Below are 17,941 nucleotides of genomic sequence, written 5' to 3'. Positions count from 1 at the left end.
CTGTGAGTCTATTTCTGTTTTGTAACTAAGCTCACTTATATCATTATTTTTTAGATTCCTCATATAAGCAATATATGATATTTGTCTTTCTCTGTCTGACTTACTTCCCTTAGTATGATAATATCCAGGTCCATCCATGTCACTGCAAATGGCATTGTTTCATTCTTTTTAATGGCTGAGTAATATTCCATTGTATATGTGAACCACGTCTTCTTTATCCATTCATCTGTCGACGGACATTTAGGTTGCTTCCATGTCTTGGTTTTTGTAAACAGTGCTGCAATGAACATTGGAGTTCACATATCCTTTCAAACCGTGGTTTTCTCCAGATATATGCCCTGGAGTGGGATTGCTGGATCATATGGTAGCTCTATGTTTAGTTTTATAAGTAAACTCCATACTGTTCTCCAAAGTGGCTGTACCAATTTACATTCCCACCAACAGTGCAGGAGGGTTCCCTTTTCTCCACACCCTCTCCAGCATTTATTGTTTACAGACTTTTTGATGATGGCTGTTCTGACTGGTGTGAGGTGATACCTCATTGTATAATAGTTTTGATTTGCATTTCTCTAATATAGCAGTGTTGAGCGTCTTTTCATGTGCCACTTGGCCATCTGTATGTCTTCTTTGGAGAAATGTCTGTTTAGGTCTTCTGCCCATTTTTTGTTTGGATTTTTGTTTGTTTGTTTTTTGATATTGAGCTGCATGAGCTGTCTGTAGATATTGGAGATTAATCCCTTGTCGGTAGCATCATTTGCAAATATTTTCTTCCCTTCTGTGGGTTGTCTTTTTGTTGTGTTTATGGTTTCCTTTGCTGTGCCAAACGTTTTGAGTTTAATTAGGTTCCATTTGTTTATTTTTGGTTTTATTTTCATTACTCCAGGAGACAGATTAAAAAAGATATTGCTGTGATTTATGTCAAAGAGTGTTCTTCCTATGTTTTCCTCTAAGAGTTTCAGATTATCCAGTCTTATATTAATGTCTTTAATCCATTTTGAGTTTATTTTTGTGTATGGTGTTCAAGAATATTTTAATTTCATTCTTTTACATGTAACTATCCAGTTTTCCCAGCACCATTTTATTAAAGAGACTGTCTTTTCTCCATTGTATAGTCTTGCCTCCTTTGTTGTAGACTGGTTGACCATAGGTGTGTGAGTTTATCTCTGGGATTTCTATCCTGTTCCATTGATCTATATTTCTGTTTTTGTGCCAGTACCATACTGTTTTGATGACTGTAGCTTTGTACTATAGTCTGAAGTCAGGGAGCCTGATTCCTCCAGCTCCGTTTTTCTTTCTTAAGATTGCCTCGGGGACTTCCCTGGTGCCGCAGTGGTTCTGCCCGCCAATGCAGGGGACACAGGTTCAATCCCTGATCTGGGAAGATCCCACATGCCATGGAACAACTAAGCCTGTGCACCACAACTACTAAGCCTGTGCTCTAGAGCCTGTGAGCCACAACTACTCAGCCCACATGCTGAAACTATGGAAGCCTGCGTGCCTAGAGCCTGTGCTCCTCGACAAGAGAAGCCACCGCAATGAGAAGCCCAGGCACTGCAACAAAGAGTAGCCTCAGCTCGCCACAACTAGAGAAAGCCTGTGCAGCAGCAAAGACCCAACGCAGCCAAATAAATAAATAAATAAATAAATAAACAAATCTTTAAAAAAAAAAAAATAAAAGATTGCTTTGGCTATTCAGGGTCTTTTTGCAGTACGAGGGCCTCTCACTGTTGTGGCCTCTCCCATTGCGGAGCATAGGCTCCGGACACGCAGGCACAGTGGCCATGGCTCACGGGCCCAGCTGCTCCGTGGCACGTGGGATCTTCCCGAACTGGGGCACGAACCTGTGTCCCCTGCATCGGCAGGCGGACTCTCAACCACCGTGCCACCAGGGAAGCCCTATTCAGGGTCTTTTGTGTTTCCATACAAATTAAAAAATTTTTTGTTCTAGTTCTGTGAAAAATGCCATTGGCAATTTGATAGGGATTTCATTGAATCTGTAGATTGCCTTGGGTAGTATACTCATGTTGACAATATTGATTCTTCCAATCCAAGAACATGGTATATCTTTCCATCTATTTGTGTCATCTTTGATTTCTTTCATCACTGTCTTACAGTTTTCAGAATACAGGTCTTTTGCCTCCTTAGGTAGGTTTATTCCTAGGTATTTTATTATTTTTGATGCGATAGTAAATGGGATTGTTTCTTTAATTTCTCTTTCTGGTCTTTCATTGCTAGTGTTTAGAAATGCAACAGATTTCTCTGTATTAATTTTGCATTCTTCAACTTTACTGAATTCATTGATGAGCTCTAATAGTTTTCTCGTAGCATCTTTAGGATTTTCTATGTATAGTATCATGTCATCTGCAAACAGTGACAGTTTTACTACTTTTTTTTCAATTTGGATTGCTTTTATTTCTTTTTCTTCTCTGATTGCCGTGGCTAGGACTTCCAAAACTATGTTGAATAAAATTGCTGAGAGTGGACATCCTTGGCTTGTTCCTGATCTTAGAGGAAATGCTTTCAGCTTTTCACCATTGAGTATGATGTGTGCTGTAGTGTCATATATGGCCTTTATTATGTTGAGGTATGTTTCCTCTGTGCCCACTTTCTGGAGAGTTTTCATCATAAGTGGGTGTATTTTGTCAAAAGCTTTTTCTGCATCTATTGAGATGATCATTTGGTTTTTATTCTTCAGTTTGTTGATGTGGTGTATCACACTGATTGATTCGTGGATATTGAAAAATTCTTGCATCCCTGGGATAAATCCCATTCGATCATAGTGTATAATCCTTTTAATGTATTGTTAGATTCTGTTTGCTAGTATTTTGTTGAGGATTTTTACATCTGTGTTCATCAGTGATACTGGCCTGTAACTTTCTTTTTTGTGGTATCTTTGTCTGGTTTTGGTATCAGGGTGATGGTGGCCTCATAGGATGAGTTTGGGAGTGTTCCTTCCTCTGCAATTTTCTGAAATAGTTTCAGAAGGATAGGTGTTAACTCTTCTCTAAATGTTTGATAGAATTCACCTGTGAAGTCCTCTGGTCCTGGACTTTTGTTTGTTAGGAATTTTTAAATCACAGTGTCAGTTTCAGTACTTGTGATTGGTCTGTTCATATTTTCTATTTCTTCCTGGTTCAGTCTTGGGAGATTGTACCTTTCTAAGAATTTGTCCATTTCTTCTAGGTTGTCCACCTTATTGGCATATAGTTGCTTGTAGTAGTCTCTTATGATTGTATTTCTGTGGTGTCCATTATAACTTATCCTTTTTCATTACTAATTTTATTGATTTGAGCCCTCTCACTTTTTTTCTTGATGAGTCTGGCTAAAGGTTTATCAATTTTGTTCATCTTTTCAAAGAATCAGCTTTCAGTTTCACTGATCTTTTCAATTGTTTTCTTCATCTTTATTTCATTTATTTCTGCTCTGATCGTTGTGATTTCTTTCCTCCTACTAACTTTGGGTTTTGTTTGTTCTTCCTCTAATTGCTTTAGGTGTAAGGTTAGGTTGTTTATTTGAGATTTTTCTTGTTTCCTGAGGTAAGATTGTATTGCTATGAACTTCCCTCTTAGAAATGTTTTTGCCACATTCCATAGGTTTTGGATTGCCGTGCTTTCATTTTCATTTGTCTCTAGGTATTTTTTGATTTCCTCTTTTATTTCTTCAGTGATCCATTGGTTGTTTAGTAGCATATTGTTTAGCCTCTATGTGTTTTTGTTTTTTACAGTTTTTTTTTCTTGTAGTTGATTTCTAATTTCACAGCATTGTTGTTGGAAAAGACATTTGATATGATTTCAATTTTCTTAGATTTACTGAGGCTCGCTTTGTGGCCCAGCATGTGATCAATCCTGGAGAACGTTCCATGTGCACTTGAAAAGAATGGGTATTCTGCTGCTTTTGTATGGAATGCTGTATAAATATCAATTAAGTCCATCTTGTTTAATGTGTCATTTCTGGCCTGTATTTCCTTATTGACTTTCTCTCTGGATGATCTGTCCATTGGAGTGTTAAAGTTCCCCACTGTTATTGTGTTACTGTCGATTTCTCCCTTTATGACTCTTAGTACTTGCCTTATATATTGAGGTGCTCCTATGTTGGGTGCATATATATTTACAACTGTTATACCTTCTTCTTGGATTGACCCCTTGATCATTATATACTGTCCTTCTTTGTCTTTTGTAACAGTCTTTATTTTAAAGTCTATTTTGTTTAATGTGAGTATTGCTACTCCAGCTTTCTTTTGATTTCCATTTGCATGGAATACCTTTTTTCATCCCCTTACTTTCCGTCTGTATGTGTCCCTAGATCTGAAGTGGGTCTCTTGTAGACAGCATATATATATGGGTTTTATTTTTGTATCTATTCAGCCAGTCTGTGTTTTTTGGTTGGATCATTTAATCCATTACATTTAAGGTAATTATCAATATATATGTTCTTATTGCCATTTTGTGAATTGCTTTGGATTTGTTTCTGTAGGTCTTTTTTCTTTCCTTCCTCTTTTGTTCTCTTCTCTTGTGATGTGATGACTAACTTTAGTGTCGTGTTTGGATCCCTTTTTCCTTTTTGTGTGTGTATATATTGTGGATTTTAGGTTTGTGGTTACCATGAGGTTTTGATCTAGCAGTCTATATATGAACAAGATTGTTTTAAGTTGCTGGTCTTTTAATTTCAAATGCATTTCCCATATCCTGAATTTGTACTCTCCTCTTCTCATGTTTGCTGGTTTTGCTATCATATTTGTGTGTGGATGATTTCCTACCTTTACCATATGTTTGCCTATACTGGTGAGCTTTTCCATTCATAGTTTTCTTGTTTCTAGTTGTGGCCTTTTCTTTCCTGCCTAGAGAAGTTCCTTTAGTGTTTGTTGCAAAGCTGATCTGGTGGTGCTGAATTCTCTTAGCTTTTGCTTGTCTGTAAATCTTTTGATTTCTCCATCGAACCTGAAAGAGAGCCTTTCTGGGTAGAGTATTCTTGGTTGTAGGTTCTCCCCTTTCTTCACTTTAAACATATCATGCCACTCCCTTCTGGCCTGCAGAATTTCTGCTGAGAAATCAGCTGATAACCTTATGGGAGTTCCTTTGTATGTTATTTGTTGCTTTTAAATCTTTTCTTTGGTTTAATTTTTGTCAATTTGATTACTATGTGTCTCGGCATGTTTCTCCTTGGGTTTATCCTGCCTGGGACTCTCTGCACTTCCTGGACTTGGGTGACTGTTTCCTTTTCCATGTTAGGGATGTTTTCAGCTATTATCTCTTCCAATATTTTCTCAGGTTCTTTGTCTCCCTCTTCTCTTTCTGGGTCCCTTATAATGCAAATGTTGGTTCATTTAATGTTGTCCCAAAGATGTCTTAGACTGTCTTCATTTCTTTTCATTCTTTTTTCTTTATTCTGTTCCACAGCAGTGATTTCCACCATTCTGTCTTATAGCTCACTTATCTGTTCTTTTTCCTCACTTATTTTGCTATTGATTCCTTCTAGTGAATTTTTTATTTCAGTTATTATATAGTTCATCTCTGTTTGTTTATTCTTTAGTACTTCTAGGTCTTTGTTAAACATTTCTTTTATCTTCTGGATCTGTGCCTCTGTTCTTTTTCCGAGATCTTGGGTCATCTTTACTCTCATTACTCTGAATTCTTTTATAGGTAGATTGCATATCTCCACTTCACTTAGTTGTTCTTCTGGGGTTTTATCTTGTTCCTTCATCTGGGACATATTCCTCTGCCATCTCATTTTGTCTAAGGTTCTGTGATTGCAGTTTCCATTCCACAGCCTGCAGGGTTGTCATTCTTCTTGCTTCTGCTGTCTGCCCCCTGGTGAATGAAGAGGCTTGTGCAGGTTTCCAGTGGGAGGGGCTGGTTCCTGCCCACTGGTGGGTGGAGCTGAATCTTGTCCCTGTAGTGGGCAGGGCCATGTCCCGGGGTGTGTTTAGCAGGCAGCTGGGTGGTCAGGAAAACTTTAAGCAGCCTGTCTGCTGATGTGTGGGGCTGTGTTCCCGCCCTGTTGGTTGTTTGGCCTGAGGTGTTCCAGCACTGGAGCCTACAGGCTGTTGGGTTGGGCCAAGTCTTGGTGAGAAAATGGTGGCCTCCAGAAGGGCTCATGCCAATGAGTACTTGACAGAGCTGTTGCTGCCAGTGTCTTTGTCCCCACAGTGAGCCATAGTCATCCCTGCCCTCTGCAGGAGACCCTCTAATACCAGCAGATCGGTCTGGCCCAGACTCTTATGAGGTCACTGCTTTGTCCCCTGGGTTCTGGTGTGCGTGTGACCTTGCGTGGGCCCTCTAAGAGTGGAGTTTCTGCTTCCTGCAACTCTGTGGAATTCCTGAGATCAAACCCCTCTGGCCTTCAGAGCCAGATTCTCTGGGGGCTCCTCCTCATGTCGCCACACTCCCATGCTGGGGAGCGTGACATGGAGCTCAGAGCTTTCACTCCTGTGGGAGAACCTCTGTGGTATAATTATTTTCCAGTTTGTGGGCCGCCCACCCGGTGGGTATGGGATTTGATTTTATCGCAGTCGCACCCCTCCTACCGTCTCGTTGTGACGCCTTCTTTGTGTTTGGATGTGGGACGTGTGTTCGGTAGGTTCCAGTGGTGGTGTTGTTGTTCTTGTCAATTGTTGTTCAGCAGGTAGCTGGGAGTTTGGTGTTTTTGTAAGAAGAGGTGTGGTCCTGTCCTTTTGCTCCACCATCTTCAGATGTTTGATTCTTCATGAAGATGCGTCTTAGCTAGGATTTTCTGTAAGAAAGGATATTTGTAAGCCAGCCCATTTAAAATATTAGAAGTTCAGCTTTTTTATTTTTGGGGAATTCTGGCAATATTATTTGTGTAAGTGTTTAAAATGTCTATGAACCAATTAATTAACTGAATTTAACAGACATTGTATTCTAATTTATTAATACCCTTTGGGAGAAGGAAAATATTTCATGCCCTCATAATAAGAAGTAAAGGCCTTTCTTAATTTCAGGCATACAAACCTACAGTGAACTTGCAGCTTCAGTTCTACAAACTCAGTCATAGATTAAGAACACACAGAGAAACACAAAAATTCATTGGTCTGGATCTCAAAGGGCTATTCAAGGATGCACAAAATTTTTTTTTGGTTGTTTTGAGCTCACAATTAGCCAAATAGACAAACAGAAAAGACTACAAAACTGCATTGTCTGTTTCTCACCCAACAGAGAATAGATCCCATTATCCCAGTAGAAGTGGTGATACTGTAAGACTGGAGTCCCAATCACTGCAGTCACCAATGGCAAATAACAAACTGGTGATGCATAAATCAGAATGAAGACTAAAGCTGGTCAAGGACCAGAAGTAAAAAGAGAAACACAGAGTTAAGTTAGAGAGAGAGTGTGTGTCAGGGAAGATGAAGTTTTATTGCCATTTGGGATCTATCCCAGGAGCCAAAATAGCATGCTAGGCTGAACATGAGGTGCACTTCCCTGCACCACAGCTGAATTGGCCCTGATAGGTTAGTCCACTTGGCAATCTCATTGAAGTCTCCCAAACTGACAATTATAATTATTACAATTTTCAAAAACTTAAAAACATATAACTATAGAAGGAACATGTGTCAAAGATTTACTGACTTATCAGTAAGAGAACCAGTAAGATAGTAAAACTAGTTAAAATTGCATTTTGAGGGACAGAGGTTATATAGTTTACTGCCTCCTCCCCCCAAAGCATTCTTAAATAATGATGGTTCTTACAATGTGGTAAGCTGAAAAATGATTCCTCAAAGATGTCAACTCTCTACTCCCCTGAACCTGTGAATGTTATCTTAATGGCAAAAAAGATTTTGAAGATGCTATTTAGGCTAAGGATCTTCAGATGAAGAGATCATCCAGTATTATCTGAATGGGCTCAGTTTAATCACATGAGTCTTTAAAAGTAGAAGAGGAAAGCAGAAGGGTGGGTCAGAATGATGCTATGTGAGAAGGACCTGCTACTGCTGGCTTTGAAGGTGGAGGAAGGGGGCCATTAGCCAAGAAACATGGCAGCTTCTACAAGTGGGGGGCATGGCCCTCAACTTGCAGTTAGCAAGAACACAGGGACCTCTGTCCTACACCTGAGAGGGACTGAGTTCTTCTAACAACTGGAATGAGCAGGAAAAGCATTCTGCTCCAGAGCCTCCAGGAAGGAACACAATCTGCCTACCACTTGATTTTAGTCACATGAGACCTGTGCTGAACTCCTGACCTCCAAATATATAAAATAATAAGTTTGTGTTGTCTTAAGCCACTAAGTTTGTAATAATTTGCTATGGTAACGGTAGAAAACTAACACAGTGAGGCAGAGATAAAAGTTGTTAATATCCTATAGGCCAATAAACTGATAAGCTTTGAGGTTATCTTCTCTACTGGATAGATCCCTACATGGTACATTTAACTTCACAAGAATCTAATTTCATAGCTAATAGTAAACAGCCAAGTCAAACAGTGGTACATTACTCTAGATAATTAAATAATCTTTGAGTAAATATGTTAAACAATACCCCAGTTGACATTGAAAGAACATGCCACTCACCTTTTTGCCTTATTTCCAAGTTTAATTAATTTTTTCTCAACAGGCAAGATAGGAAATATCATTTCATTTTACAAACAATAAGTTCCATGAGGGCATCACCTTATTTATATCAATTAATATTGTCTTATCAGAATACTTGACACCTAGCAGGTTGGTTGAACGGATAAAGAAACCCCTGCAACCTCATCTCTAAATATTTCCTCCTATGAAATCTGTGATGCAACCACACCAATTTCCTTCTTTTCTTTAAATATAAACAAGGCATGTTCTCTCTCACCATGAGACTTGCATTTGCTTTTCCTTCTTTCTAGAATCCACACCCCCATTAAGCTTGGCTAACAAGCAATCATACCTTAGGTCTCAGCTTAGACACAACATTCTCTGGGAAGTAGTGTCTAGTCACCTCATCTTCTCACATGGGACTCTTTCTGCTCTTATAGCTTCTGTAATTAATGCCACAACACTTAATACATTAAATTTGCCTTATACAGACTCCCATTGATGGTCTAATGCAGCAAACTGTAATAGTTTAAGCATCAACTCTAGAGTCAGACTGCCTGGATTCAGATCCTGGCTCTGCAGCTAACTAGCTGTGTTATTTTAGGTAAGTTAACTGATCTTTTCGTGAATCAGTTTTCTCATCTAAAAATGGGGATAATATTAATATAATCACTACATAGAGTTGTGGTGGGGATTAAATGTTAAGGGCTTAGGAAAGGGCCTGGTATATGGCTAGAACGTGGGAAGCTGTTATTGCTTGGTAAGTTCCTTGAAATCAGAACACCCATCTTGTTCACCATTGTCCTCAGGTTCTGATGCAGAATGCCTGACATTAAGTGCTCAGTATCTTTTGGTGACTTGAGTAGACTTGTGACCCACTGAGAACCATCCTTTTCTCAGACCAGAATTGGAGATAAAAGAGCAATGTCTTGATAGTGAGATAAGCTACCCAGAGAGACTTAACCCTAAAGCCAGGAGAAACCTTCCCCCTGAAATATCTGGAAGTGAAAGTACTGGACCTAGTGCTCCCTGAAGGAGGCTGTTGACTTGAGCCTTCTGCAACATGGGCCTCATTACATCACAGGTGCAATTAGCCTAGTCCCAAAAGGACCATGGGTTCTCAGTAATGGCAGACCCTTCCATCTCTCTCTCTCTCTCTCTCTCTCTCTCTCTCTCTCTCACACACACACACACACACACACACACACACACACACACACACACACACACACACACACACACACACACACACACACACACACACACACCTTTCTCCATCCCATCCCCATTCTTCCTGGACCAGGAAATTCTTCAGCAGCCTTGAGACCCATTACACTGACCCCAGGGATCAGCCTTTCAGTTTCCTAACAAGGTGAGTTGCCAAGCTTTTGCTCAGGATATCCCTTGGAGGAATATAAAAGAGCTTGCTCTGGCTGAGAGAATGTAATGCCACTCTTTTCCTTGTTTGTTATTGGTGTCACTAGCCGAGCCATCACACCCTTTTTGATACACAAACTGAGAACTGTCCTCCTTCAGCCCTTCTTCCCAGGGGGATCTGGAAGCACCAGCCTAGCCAGGAACAGCACAGAGTCACCCACGCAGGCTACAGCCTGTAACGACTTAATCAAACTCAGACTCCTGCAGGCATCGGCGTTCAGCCCCCACGGAGTGAAGAGAGAACATAAATTATGGGAAAGGCACAGTCATTTTGCAGAAATTACCATGAGCCAGCATGGAATTTGTACATGGACAGAAACTATGAGATTTAGTATGAATTTTTAAAGGCCTGGTCTTATTACATGCTGAAATGGCTGTTCGGGCTGCATCTAAATGAGCTATGAGGAAGCCTCACTGATGACTGTCTACACCCTCCTGGTTTCCATCTGTTATTGAAGAAGGTTTTATAATCATTACCTTTGCGATTCTCACTTTCATGCTTTTATTTCCCCTAACACTAAGGAACTTGAAAGCACTACACAAATATAAGCATTAAACAATGAAATAAAACTGATGGCATCCCCCTGAATAATAATAATAATTATTTTGCCTTTGAGAGAGGTGAGTCAGAAGAAAGTTACACAAAATTTCTCATATAGCATGATAGCTACAGAGACCAGACTACTGGATTCCGGATTTCTAGAAACATTACCCCATCGAATTCTCATTCTACGAGTTGGGTGCTGTTATTCCACCATTATACAGCTAAGGAAGCACTCTCTTGAATGAGATGAGACTGGATTCTGAGAGTACATATTTAATGAAAAACTATAGTTAGAATTTTGCATTCTTGGGTGACTGAGAAAAATTTAACTGTAAATAAAGGCATTCAAAAAGCTTAGCAGTGGTGGCAAGAGGAATTCCGAATCCCATGCCCAGGCTGACTTTCTTCCCCTCATCTCTCTAGGATAGCGGTTTGTTGATGTTTGAAGGTTTATGTTCCCAGAAGGCAGCTTGCCTGGGCCCATGGCACTGCCAGAAATCCTAAGACCATGCTGAAAAGACACAAAGAATTTCCCCCTTTGGCTCTAGGCACCTCCTGACTTGAATAAAAGATAGCATTTTAGCAACACTGGACTGCCATTTCAGAGAATAGGTTGGCATCAACCCTTTGAAAAATACCATCTTGAGTCCATCTTAGGAAAGAAAGGGAAGTAGGATTGTTTTCAAACCTAATCCCCTTCTAGCACTTCCATCCTCTGCAGCTCTCCCAGGTAGGTGGGTTGAAGGGGAAGCACTAATGCTGCAAAAGGGTCAAGGCCACCCCTTGATAAACAAGGAGAAGAATTTGACTTACCAGAGGCCTTCTTTCCCAAGCTTTAGCCTATAGTTATGCATTGTTCCCTCTCTGCCCCCAGGAAGGCCTTGCTGGGCAGAGCCCTGTCTGCTCCTCTTTTGCCATCTTTGCCATCTCCCTCCCAACCTTCACTCCTGGAAAAGACCCACCCTGGCTTCTGTCTCCAAAGAATCTTGAAGCAGCTTCCTGGTGAGTATTTGAGCTACTTTCTCCCTAACTGGTATTGGTTAATGTCTTCTACCTACCAGGTGATATATTCCTGTTTTAACAAGGGCTTCTTGAGGCATCTGAGACAACATCTTTTTTAAGAAAAATTATTTGCCTTTTGAAACTAAGTACATGTCTTACTTTGATTAAGAGAGGAGTTATGTAAAAGAAGAAAATCATTGAGGTTTTACACATTAGTTTTCCCCTCTAAATCAAATAATTACAGTTCTAAAACAATTCCTTTTGAATAAGTCATTTTCCAATTTTTATTCTTTGATGTGATTGATTCTTCCCTGTGAATTCCCCCAAAAGTCTCAATGAAACCAAAATACTTCCCAAAGGACCCCAAAATATATGTGATCTGATATATACTTCTCTTTAAAAATTTTTATCTTTATCACATTTTTCTTGGCATTTATCACTAATGTCTAATTTACGTATTTATTTTTTAAAATCATGTAATTGCTACTATTTTATTTTTTAATTTTTATTCACTTTTATTGAGGTATAACATTAACATACATTTTATTAGTTTCAGTTGTACCGCATTCGGTACATGTATATACTGTGAAATGATCACTACAATACAGTTAACATCCATCACCACACATAGTTACAGAATTTTTTTTTCTTGTGATGAGAACTTTTAAGATTTACTTTTCTGGCAACTTTCAAATATGTAACATAGTAGTATTAAGTGTAGTTGCCAATGTGTACCTTACATCCCCATGATTTTTTTATTTTATAACTGAAAGTATGTATCTTTTTTTCCTTCACCCATTGGCCCACTTCCACCCCCCCCTCTCCTGACAACCTCCAATCTGTTCTCTGTATCTATGAGGGTTTTTTGGTTTGTTTGTTTTTTTTAGATTCCACATATAAGTGAGATCTTACAGTATTTATCTTTCTCTGACTTATTTCACTCAGCATGATGCCTTCAAGGTCCATTCTTGTTATCACAGATGGCAAAATTCCATTGTTATAATGGCTAAATGATATTCCATTGAATATATATACAGTTCGCCCTCTGTATCTGCAGGCTCCACATCCTTGGATTCAATTAACCGTGGATTGAAAATATTTGAGAAAAAATTCTGGAGAGTTCCTAAAAGCAAAACTCAAATTTTCTGCATGTCAATGACTATTTATATAGCATTTACATGACTATTTATATAGCATTTACATAGTGTTAAGCATTATAAGTAATATAGAGTTGATTTAAAGTATACAGAGGATGTACATAGGTTATATGCAAATACTATTCCATTTTATATAAGGCAGTTGAGCATCTAAGGATTTTGATATATGGCACGGGGTCCTGGAACCAGTCCCTCATGGATACTGAGGGATGACTGTTCAACATTTACTTTATCCATTCTTCCCTGCACAGACACTTAGGTTGTTTCCACGTCTTGGCCACTGTAAATAATGCTTCAGTGAACCTGGGGGATGCATACATCTTTTTGAATTACTGTTTTCATTTTCATCGATAAGTACCAAGAAGTGGAATTGCTGGATCATATGGTAGTTCTGTTTTTAGTTTTTTGAGGAATCTCCATATTGTTTTCCATAGTGGTTGCACCAATTTACATGCCCACCAACAGAGCACAAGCGTTCTTTTTTCTCCACATCCTCATGTTACCTTTTGATAATAGCCATTCTTACAGGTGTGAGGTGATATCTCACTGTGGGTTTGATTTACATTTCACTGATAATTAATGATGTTGAGCATCTTTTCATGTACCTGTTGGCCATCTGTATGTCTTCTTTGGAAAAAAGTCTAGTCAGCCCCTCTGCCCATTTCATAATTGGATTGTTCGTTTTTTTGATGTTGAGTTGTATGAGTTCCTTATTTATTTTGGATATTAACACCCTCATCAGATATATGCTTTGCAAATATGTTTGCACATTTGGTAGGTTGCTTTTTCATTTTATTGATGGTTTCCTTTTTCTTGCAGAAGCTTTTTAGTTTGATATAGTCCCACTTGTTTATTTTTGCTTTTGTTACCTTTGCTTTTGGTGTCAAATTTTTTTTTTTTTTTTTTTTTTTGTGCTGTACGCGGGCCTCTCACTGTTGTGGCCTCTCCCGTTGCGGAGCACAGGCTCCGGACGCACAGGCTCAGCGGCCATGGCTCACGGGCCCAGCCGCTCCGCGGCACATGGGATCCTCCCAGACCGGGGCACGAACCCGTATCCCCTGCATCGGCAGGCGGACTCTCAACCACTGCGCCACCAGGGAGGCCCGGTGTCAAATTTTTAAAAATCATCACCAAAACCAGTGTCAAGGAGCTTACTGATTACGTTTTCTTCTAGGAATTTTATGATTTCAGGCTTTTCATTCAAGTTTTTAATCCATTTTGAGTTAATTTTTGTGTATGGTGTAATATGGTGGTCTAGTTTCATTCTTTTGCATGTGACTGTCCAGTTTTCCCAAAACCATTTGTTGAAGAGACTGTCCTTTTCCCATTGTATATTCTTGACTCCTTTTTTTGTAAATTAGTTGACCATATATGCATAGGTTTATTTCTGGACTCTCTATTTTGTTTGATAGTGTTTTTATTACTGTAGCTTTGTTATATAGTTTGAAATCAGGGAGTGTGATGCTTCCAATTTTGTTCCTCTTTCTCAAGATTGCTTTGGCTATTGGGGTCTTTTGTGGTTCCATACAAATTTTAGGATTATTTGTTCTAGTTCTATGGGAAAATGCCATTGGTATTTTGATAGGGATTGTGTGGAATCTATAGATCGCTATAGGGTAGTATGGGCATTTTAATAATATTAATTCTTCCAATCTGTGAGTACAGAATATCTTTGTATTTATTTGTGTCTTCTTAAATTTCTTTCATTGTTGTCTTATAATTTTCAGTGTAAAGGTCTTTCACCTCCTTAGTTAAATTTATTCCTAGGTATTTTATTCTTTTTAATGCAATTATAAATGGGATTGTTTTCTTATTTTTTCTTTCTGATAGTTCATTATTAATGTATAGAAATGCAACAGATTTTCTGTATACTGATTTTGTATCCTGAAAATTTACTTAATTCATTTATTAGTTCTAACAGTTTTTTGGTGGAGTCTTTTCTATTTATAATATCATATCATCTGCAAATAGTGATGGTTTTACTTCTTATTTTCTATTGTGGATGCCTTTTGTTTCTTCTTGTCTAATTGCTCTGGATAGGACTTCCAGTCCTATGTTGAATAAAAGTGGTGAGAATGGGCATCCTTGTCTTGCTCCTGATTTTCAAGAAAAAGCTTTCAGCTTTTCACTGCTGAGTGTGATGTTAGCTGTGGTCTTGTCCTATATGGCCTTTATTATGTTGAGGTGCATTCCCTCTATACTCACTTTATTGAGAGTTTTTATTGTAAATGGATGTTCAACTTTGTCATTTTTTCTGCATCTGTTGAACAGACCATAATATGATTTTTATCCTTCATTTTGTTAATATGTTGTATACATGAATTGATTTGTGGATGTTGAACGTTTGCATCCCTGGGATAAACCCCACTTGATCATGGTGTCTGATACTGTTAGTGTATTATTGAATTTGGTTTGCTAATATTTTGTTGAGGATTTTTGCAACTATCTCCATCAGGGATAGTGGCCTGTAATTTTTCTTTCTCGTGGTGTTGTTTTCTGGTTTTGGTATCAGGGTAATCCTGGCCTCATAGACTGAGTTTGGAAGTGTTCCCTTCTCTTCTCGTTTTTGGAAGAGTTTGAGAAGGATTGGTATTAATTCATTTTTTGAATGTTTGGTAAAATTCACCAGTGAAATCATCTGGTCCTGGACATTTGCTTTTTAGGAGGTTTTTGATTACTGATTAAATCTCCCTACTGGTAATTAGTCTGTTTAGATTTTCTGCTTCTTCGTGATTCTGTCTTAGAAGGCTGTATATTTCTAGGAATTTATCTGTTTCTTTTAGGCTGTCCATTGACACAGTATTCCAATTTAAAAGTGTTGTGGTAACAAGAGGGAAGATTGCCTGGAGGTTCTTGAACTAACTTCAGAGAGACAATGGCTAACAATAACTTCCTCTAGCATTTTTTTGTTATTGTTGTTGTTGTTTTATTGAAGTATAGTTGATTTACAATGTTGTGTTAATTACAGCAAAGTGACTCAGTTATACATATATATACATTCTTTTTCATATTCTTTTCCATTATGGTTTATCACAGGATATTGAATATAATTCCCAGAGCTTTACAGTAGGACCTTGTTGTTTATCCCTTCTATATATACCAGTTTGCATCTGCTAGTCCCAAACTCCCAATCCATACCTCTTCCACCCTCCTCCCCCTTGGCAACCACCAGTCTATTCTCTATGTCCGTGATTCTGTTTGTGTTTCATAGATAGGTTCACTTGTTCTCTGGCATTTGTTAATTGCAACGGCCCCTCCCCTTACCTCAGTGCTTGACTGGCTCCTCTAGATAGGGCCAGGAGAAGGCAACAGGTCTCAAATGGCAGTGTATATCAAAGCCTGGCTCACCAGCAGTGCCTGCTTCTGCCCAAGCAGGTAGGAAAGATTCCAAAGAATCTTTCAGAAGCCCCATATTTCCTAGCCTATATCCTAGGTGATCACTGGCAGGTATAGACAAAGCATATCCATATCCACACATGAGTTTTGACTGCAGAGGACGGGGAATGATTAAGAATATTAGTAACTCTGGGAAAGAAAGAAGAAAAGTCAAACTATGAGCCATGAACTCTCAGGATTTTTATGACACAAAGCAGCAGAAAATGAAGACTTGAAAACACAGTGGCTGTTTATGGTGAAAAGAATCTGGGAACTTAACAAACAATGAAAAATCACACGACCAAGTGAGTGTTGTTCTTCAAAGTAGTTTTCTTGGCAGACTTGATACTTATTCTAAAAATTCTTTGCTCAAAATGTTTGGCCAACTCCAGCTTCAAAATTACTTCCCAAGCTTGTGACACATTCTTTTGATATCTCCTTAACGATGCCAAGTCTTTGTCTTTTGAGGATGAATTTAAATTTTGTAAAACAGACAAAGGTCATTAAGAGTCTCATCTGTTGGGTAAGTTGAATTATACCATCCCATCACTTCCGCTGATCCTCTGCAAAGTGATTGTGAGTTAATGAGGCTAAATTTCTTGCACAGTTTGTAAAATGACCCTAAGGACTATCTTAAAAGAAGAATAGAAGAGTTACTAAAAGGTCTGTTTGGAGCAACCAAAGCATCTTTGGAATAACTATACAACCTTTCAGAGTTGTTACGTAGAAATGGGTAACACTCACTAGGGTGCACAGGTCTGAGGAAGATTCCTTAAAAAAATACAGTGTGCGTCTATCAGAGCCACAATCAAATCTAGCCACAATCAAAAACGCATAATATTTTGCCTTATCTCCATTTCTGAAAACTTAAATAAGGGAAACAAACTCCTTAAACTTCCAGAACCTTCCAGAACCCCCTCCTCTCTTTACCTCCTGCCATGTACACAAGATAGCAAGAGACTGAGAATGAGCATGAAATCATGTGAATATGAGAAAGGAAAACATAGTGAATTTTGCCAGTGGCTTCTGCCGGTTTCCTTTTCCTCCAGCTGGAGCTGTTTCTTCACTTGATAATTCACTAATTCACTGTAGAAAGGCTGAGTATTAGGTCTCTTGTCTCTGAGCTCTTTAGCCCAAATGTGTAAATTCTATCAGTGCACGCATTTAAATCGAAGGTGATTATAAACACAAAATACAATTTGTAAAACACATACACACAGATTGAGTGTGTAAAAACAATTCACGTTTAGTATTCATAAAGGCCATGTTACTGATTTTAGAAACCAGATGCCAAGAGAATAGAAGTATTGAATATTATAACCCCACTGTTCTGAACTGAGCAGAAGTAAATTTATTTGAATAGTTTGATTAGATCTTTTAGATCCTATTCTGCCTGTCACTAGAGCACAGCCAGTCCTGTGAGACCTCGCTCACTGCTAGATTGCCCACTGACCAGAGGTTGAGCGTGGTACATTGGAATTTGGATCGATCAGAAACCTCCCCATCCGAGTGCCACCTTGCCAAAAGGAAGCAGCAGAAGTGGGTCGACGGTGAGAGGGTGCTCACCATACTGAGGCTGAGGCAGTGTGGTCTGATGGAAGACTGGAATCTTGGGTTCCCCTTCAGCCTTCCCTCATGTGACTGCCTGCAGTGTCTCACATCCACCACGGGTACAAGACTCAGAACAGGGAGCTCTGGAAAGAACCTAGATGGCCGGGCATGTGTCCAGCTCCCTGGACAAAGTGTGCTGCCTGAAACCAGTAATGGTGTCCCTCAGTTTCCCTCCCTGCAACCGCAAGACTGCAGCAGAGCCAGACTCCCTCCCCATTTCTCTCAAGGCTGCTCTGAGCTCATGGGCAGAGGGCCCAGCTGTCATTGAGGAGGGGAAGACCTGAGAAAGAAGGTG

At 39.2% G+C, this 17,941-nt stretch overlaps 1 long non-coding RNA gene across 1 annotated transcript in view; it reads left to right on the top strand.

Annotated features, from left to right (window-relative positions):
• The window catches only part of LOC309805794, a 55,191-nt gene that overhangs the window by 26,029 nt on the left and 11,221 nt on the right, over nucleotides 1–17,941 (top strand). The window contains exon 3 of the long non-coding RNA XR_014294309.1: nucleotides 11,376–11,503. This is a non-coding gene — a long non-coding RNA (uncharacterized lncRNA). The remainder of the gene's footprint in view (nucleotides 1–11,375; nucleotides 11,504–17,941) is intronic.

This window comes from Mesoplodon mirus (genome assembly GCF_964341445.2).
Source record: "Mesoplodon mirus genome assembly, chromosome: 5".
Classification (NCBI taxonomy): Eukaryota; Metazoa; Chordata; class Mammalia; order Artiodactyla; family Ziphiidae; genus Mesoplodon; species Mesoplodon mirus.
Note: the sequence above shows the minus strand (reverse complement) of the source record. Positions and strands in the feature narration are given on the sequence as shown.